Source organism: Rutidosis leptorrhynchoides, chromosome 1, assembly GCF_046630445.1.
Source record: "Rutidosis leptorrhynchoides isolate AG116_Rl617_1_P2 chromosome 1, CSIRO_AGI_Rlap_v1, whole genome shotgun sequence".
Classification (NCBI taxonomy): Eukaryota; Viridiplantae; Streptophyta; class Magnoliopsida; order Asterales; family Asteraceae; genus Rutidosis; species Rutidosis leptorrhynchoides.
In genome coordinates, this window is record NC_092333.1 from 697397619 (window position 1) to 697404329 (window position 6711).

General features: G+C 31.3%; 1 non-coding gene across 1 annotated transcript; it reads left to right on the forward strand.

Annotated features, from left to right (window-relative positions):
- The first annotated feature begins 1796 nt into the window (after nucleotides 1-1796).
- LOC139887104 (small nucleolar RNA R71) lies at nucleotides 1797-1903 on the forward strand. Its single transcript, XR_011772949.1, has one exon. It is a non-coding gene; the product is annotated as a small nucleolar RNA R71 (small nucleolar RNA).
- The last annotated feature ends 4808 nt before the right edge of the window (nucleotides 1904-6711 follow it).

Consider the following 6711-nt stretch of genomic DNA (forward strand, 5'->3'; position numbering starts at 1 on the left):
AAAAACCATCAAGAAAACAATAGTAACTATTTCCGGCTAATCTTTCCAATATTTGATCAATAAAAGGTAAGGGAAAGTGATCTTTTCTGGTGGCGTCATTTAATTTTCTATAATCAATACATACACGCCATCCTGTTACAATCCTAGTAGGAATAAGCTCATTTTTCTCATTTGTGATGACAGTCATGCCACCCTTCTTAGGCACGCATTGAACTGGGCTTACCCATGGACTATCAGAAATTGGATAAATTAAACCTGCATCTAGCAGTTTAATAATTTCTTTTTTAACAACATCTTGCATATTAGGATTTAGTCTTCGTTGGCGTTGCACATATGTTTTATGACCTTCTTCCATAAGGATTTTATGTGTGCAATACGAAGGACTTATTCCTCTAGGATATTTTACTGATCTATCGGCTAGTTGTATACTTATTCGTGTTGGTTTCAATTCTCCAAGGTCTAGTTTAGTGTATAGTGAATACGGCATTAAATTTATACTAGCACCTAAATCTGCCAATGCTTCTATTGAACTAAGACTACCCAGAAAACATGGAATTGTGAAACTTCCTGGATCTGATAATTTTTCTGGTATCTTATTCAACAGCACTGTTGAACAATTAGCATTCATAGTAACAGCCGAGAGTTCTTTCATTTTCTTTCTATTTGAGATTAGATCTTTCAGAAATTTAGCATATCTAGGCATTCCTGAAATCACATCAATGAAAGGAAAATTTACATTTATCTGTTTAAACATATCCAAGAATTTGGATTGCTCGGCTTCAAGTCTCTCTTTTTTCATTTTACTCGGGTAAGGAAGTGGTGGTTGGTATGGTTTAACATAAAGTTTAGCCTTAACTGTGTTATCTTCATTAACCTTTTCAACTACCGGTTCTTTTTCCTTATCTTGTTCAGGTTGTGGTTCTTGTGGAGTAGGAATATCTTCCTCAGAAATTACAGGTATTTCAGGTGGTTTAAGTTTAATACCACTTCTTGTGGTAATGGCTTTAGCTGTTTCATTCCGGGGGTTAGCATTTGTATCACTAGGTAGACTTCTCGATTTTCTTTCACCTATTAACCTTGCTAGGTTACTTACTTCTTGTTCCAGATTTTGAATAGAAGCTTGTTGATTTCTAAATGCTTGAGCATTTTGTTCATTCGTTTGTTTCTGAGATGTGAAAAACTGTGTTTGAGATTCAACTAGCTTCGTCATCATATCTTCTAAATTCGGCTTTTTATCATCGGTTTGTGGTGGTTTGTTTTGAAAACTAGGTCTTTGCTGGTTGTAAGTATTGTTGGATACTTGTTGATTGTTAGGACCTTGTTGGTTGTTGTATGGAACATTGCGATTATAGTTCTGGTTTTGATTGTATATTGGTCTTGGCGGTTGATAATTATTTCCAGGCCTTTGGTTTATGTATGAAACATTTTATCTTTGTTCCATTGTTAGTTCAATACTGAGACAATCTTTTGTTAAATGTGGTCCTCCACACTGCTCACAACTAATTCGTATTGAGTGTATATCTTTAGTCATCTTTTACATTCGTCTCTCGACAATATCTATCTTTGCAGAAATGGAATCTAAGTCATGGCTAGAATCGGCTCTAGCTGCTTTAGATGATCTAACGATATCTTTTTCTTGGTGCCACTCATGTGAGTGGGAAGCAGTGTTATCAATAATTTTATAAGCATCAGTTTCGGTTTTCCTCATAATGGAACCACCAGCTGCTATATCTATGTCTTTTCTTGTAGTGATGTCGCATCCTTGGTAGAATATTTGTACTATTTGACAGGTGTCTAAACCATGTTGCGGACATCCTCTCAATAACTTTCCAAATCTGGTCCACGCCTCATATAGAGTTTCATTTGGCTTCTGTGTGAACGTAACAATTTCTCCTTTAAGTCTTACGGCTTTAGATGCCGTAAAGAATTGTTTAAGAAAAATTTTTCAACTAAAACGTCCCATGTATCAATCGCCCCTTCAGGTAACGATTCCAACCAATCTTTGGCTTCTCCCTTTAAAGTCCAGGGAAATAACATGAGATATATCTGTTCATCCTCAACTTCTCTTATTTTAAATAGTGTGCAGATCCTATTAATGGTACGAAGATGTTCATTTGGATCTTCCTTCGGCGCACCACTAAATTGGCATTGATTAGTTACCATATGTAGAATTTGTCCTTTGATTTCATAATCTGGCGCATTAATGTCTGGATGAGTAATTGCGTGACCTTGGCCAGTGCGTTTAGCTCTCATTCGGTCTTCCATACTTAAAGATTCCAGATTCTCCATGATTGAATTTGTTGAATCTGAATCACTAGAGGATTCTGATTTAATGGTTCATTCCTCAACAATCTCTGTTTGAATGATTGGTGGTTCCGGAGGAAAAATTAATGGTTCAGGATCTATGAATCGTCCCTGAATATTCTCCGGATTCTCAATTGTGAGGTCGGGTTAAAAAAATGGATTATCGGAAATTTGAATTGGAGTACTTGGTCGACTGGATGACGATTCTAAATAAAAATCAATGGCGACAATATTTGCTAGATGTCTTGATCGAGTTACAGGTGGTGAACGTACAAAAGGTGGTGAACGTTTTGCTCGGTGCATTCACTGAATATCCTATTAGTTTTTAAAAAGAAAGAAAAATTTTATAAGTTATCCAATTAATAGACTTTTCTGATTTTGCCCACGTTTCGAATAGCCAAAAGATGCAGCAGAGGGGCAGGATTCGTTTGGTCTCAATATAATTGAGTACTGTTTGGCTCCAATAACCCGGTCCACGTACAAATCCAACTATTACTACGAACCAGAAAATTTTGATGTCTATCAATTTAACTGCTTAAAATAATTTTTCGTAATTTAAAGAAATTTAGAAAAGAAGTAGAAAATTCTATGTCCTAAAAACTAGAATGGCGAGAAATAAGAAAGAAAAAGAGCGCGTCGGTATTAAAATTGGAGAAATAAGAAAGAAAAAGAGTGACTTATAAAACTTTAAAACACTCGACTAACCCAACATTATTATTATCACTAACTTAAAATTAAAATTGCAAATTGAGATTACTAATTGGAGTGATAATTGATACATAGGTAAAAGGCGTCAAAAAATAAAAATAAGAAAGTAGCGCGTTGAAACTTAAAAAGGAACTAAAATCTAAAAATTAAAAGTTGCGTCTAAAAATATTAAAGCTTACAAGTAAAACTATATCTCAAATGGCAATAACTTAAAAAGGTACTAAAACTTAAAAATGCGTCGCAAAATTTTAAAGCACCTAAATCTTAGTCTAAAGAAAAAGCACTTAAGAGATTTTACGGCAAAGCCTAAAAATCTAGAAATAAAAATAACTATGGCAAAAACTATGGATTAAAATTAAATACGAGCGAAAAATACAAAAATTATGCTAAAATAATTAAAAAGAGACAAAATATAAAAATATACTAAAAGTTGTAAAAAGTACAATTTTTATAAAAATATTATTTTTATATTATTTATATTATAAAACTATTAATTTATATAATTTATTAAAACTAAATATAACTTAAAAATACAAATTAATATAAAACTAAAACTAATTATAATAAATCAAACCCTAATTTTAATTAATAATAATTTAAATTTAACCCTAATTTTGTAATTAATGCGTCTAAGGTTTGACCTGTCAGATTGACCTCCGCGAGTGCGGTTAGGTCCAGTTCAATACCTCCGCAAGTCGCGGAGGGTTCAATTTAAACTGAGAAAGAGTTCGTTTTTTACTCAGGTTCAATTAAATTTTTTTTTTACTTTTTCTGTTTTTCTAAAATATAAAATATAAAATATATATATATATATATATATATATATATATATATATATATATATATATATATATATATATATATATATATATATATAAATATTTCTATAAAACAATAAAATACTTATATTTAAACTCAAAAATAAAAATACTTTTTAAATTTATATATTTTTTTAACAAACTCTTTTTGTATTTTTATATTTTTTTATTTTTAAAAACTTATATTTTTATACGAAGAACTTAATAAAAACTTTTACAAAATTATATATATTTTTTTATCATTAGCGTTGCGCTTTCGGCGTTTAAGTTCCCCGGCAGCGGCGCCAAAAATACTTGATGTTATGCGAGGTGTATATGAAATAGCTTAAATTTACTAGGAAAAACTATTAAATATGATACAATTTTACACAAGATATTTATTTATTTATAGAACGGATATAACTAAACCTTGCTACAATACTTATAGGCAGTGTACCTAATCGTACAGTAGTGTAGTTTTTAGTAAGTCCGGTTCGTTCTACAGGGAATCTTTTAAACAAAGCTTAACGCTATATTAGTTTTAATTTATAAAAATACAAATATATATAAGTAATATTATTATTATAAAGGGGGGTTTTTAAGGTTTAATGACCGGTTTGTCGATTTTTAAAAACTTTAATTGCAGTTAAAACCTAATGTAAAATATTAAATAAAAAAAAGACTTAATTTAAAGCGTAAAATAAATAACGATAATGAAATTGCAATAAATAAAAGTGCGATGAAATAAAATTGCGATAATTAAAGAGTACGAAAATTAAAAGTGCAATTAAATAAAATGACAATAATTAAAAGTGCAATTAAATACAATAACAATAAATAAAAGTGCAATAATTAGAAGTGCAATTAAATATGAAAATAAAGGAATTATGCTTATTTAAACTTCCGTAATCATGATGTTTGACATGTTGATTTTAGTTTATTCCCATGGGTTAATTGTCCTTTGTCCTGGATTATTTAATATGTCCGTCTGGTTTTTGTCCATAACAGTCCATCAGTCATAAATATAAAGTGCGAGTGTCCTCGTCAAATTATCCTTATACCCGAAGTCAAATATTCCAACTAATTGGGGACTTAAACTGTAACAAGGTCTTAATACTTTGTTTAATAATTACACCAGGTTAACGACTGCGTGTAACCCAAGGTTTTAATACTTTGTTATCAATTATGCCAAGTGTCCTTGTACATAATTTTACCCCTGTTTTAATAATTCCATAGACTATTAATCCATTCCCGTGTCCGGTTAAATGAACGATTATTCGTACATATAAATATCCCGCCCATCGTGTCCGATCGAGTGTATATGGTTATTTATAGGTACATCCAATTGTAAATCTTTATATTAAAATTAACAAACTATCATTTAGTTAAATAAATATAAAGCCCATTAATAGCCCATAGTCTAATTTCCACAAGTGTCGTTCTTTTGTCCAAACCTCAATTATGGTACAAAGCCCAATTACCCAATTTTAATATTTTTAGCCCAACATCATGATTACTTCGGCTTAAATAAGCATAATAGTAACTTAGCTACGAGACATTAAATTAAAAAGGTTGAACATAACTTACAATGATTAAAAATAGCGTAGCGTTACACGGACAGAATTTCGACTTACACCCTTACAATATTCGCTAACATACCCTTATTATTAGGATTAAAATTAAAATTAAAATTAAAATATAAATATATATATATATATATATATATATATATATATATATATATATATATATATATATATATATATATATATATATATATATATATATATATATATAAGTTTACGTATGAGTGAAGAGAAAAAGGTGTGTTAAATTCGGCCGAATGCTCGGCCTTTTAAAGGTGGATTTCTGAGTTTTTGGGCTCCGCGAGTGCGGTGGATTTTGCTCTTCAGAGCTCCGCGAGTACGAAGCTGTGGAATCCAGTTCACACAAGCTTGGCTCCTAGCTTGCCGACGGTTTATATAATATAATATAATATATATATATATATATATATATATATATATATATATATATATATATATATATATATATATATATATAAATTTTAAGAATTAATTATATATTATATTATATTCATGTGCATAGTTGACTTGTAATTTTTAGTCCGTTGCGTCGAGCGTTGAGAGATGACTCTGGTCCTGGTTCCGGATTTTCGAACGTCCAAGCGTACAATTTAATATCTTGTATTTTGTGTATCGAATCTTGTACTCTTGTAATTTTGAGTCGTTTCTCATCAATAATTGGAACCACTTTGATTGTATTTTGTACTTCTGAGCTTTTTGGTCGTTTGCGTCTTCAATTCGTCGAATATGTCTTTTGTCTTCACCTTTTATTATTTAAACGAATATTACTTGTAAATAGGACAACTGGAACTAAAAGCTTGTCTTTCTTGAGGAATAATGCTATGAAATATATGTTCATTTTTAGCATTATCATTTGCCACTACTGCTGAGCATGCGGCATTTAACCTGACGGAAGACACATTCTCCAGCTTCTTCCTGTTAGTTAACAAATCCTTTAGAAACCTTGCATACTTCGGCATACCTGCAATCACATCAATAAAAGGCATATTTATGTTAACTTTTTTAATCAAGTCCATGAACGTGGACTTTTATGCCTCCAGCTTCTCCAATCTCTGCTTCCTCGGGAATGGGAGCGGTGGTTTATACTCTTTAACTACCAGTTTAGCAGCAACGATTTTCGGTACCCTCACAACCTTCTCAATCACCTGTTCCGGTTCCTTTCCCCCCTCCGGTTCACTAACAACAACCGGCTCTCTATCCTTAGCTAACGGCACTCGTAAATCATACTCATCGGCTTCCTCGATGAATCATATGATAAATCACTTCGGGTGGTGATAGCATTAACGTGCCTATTT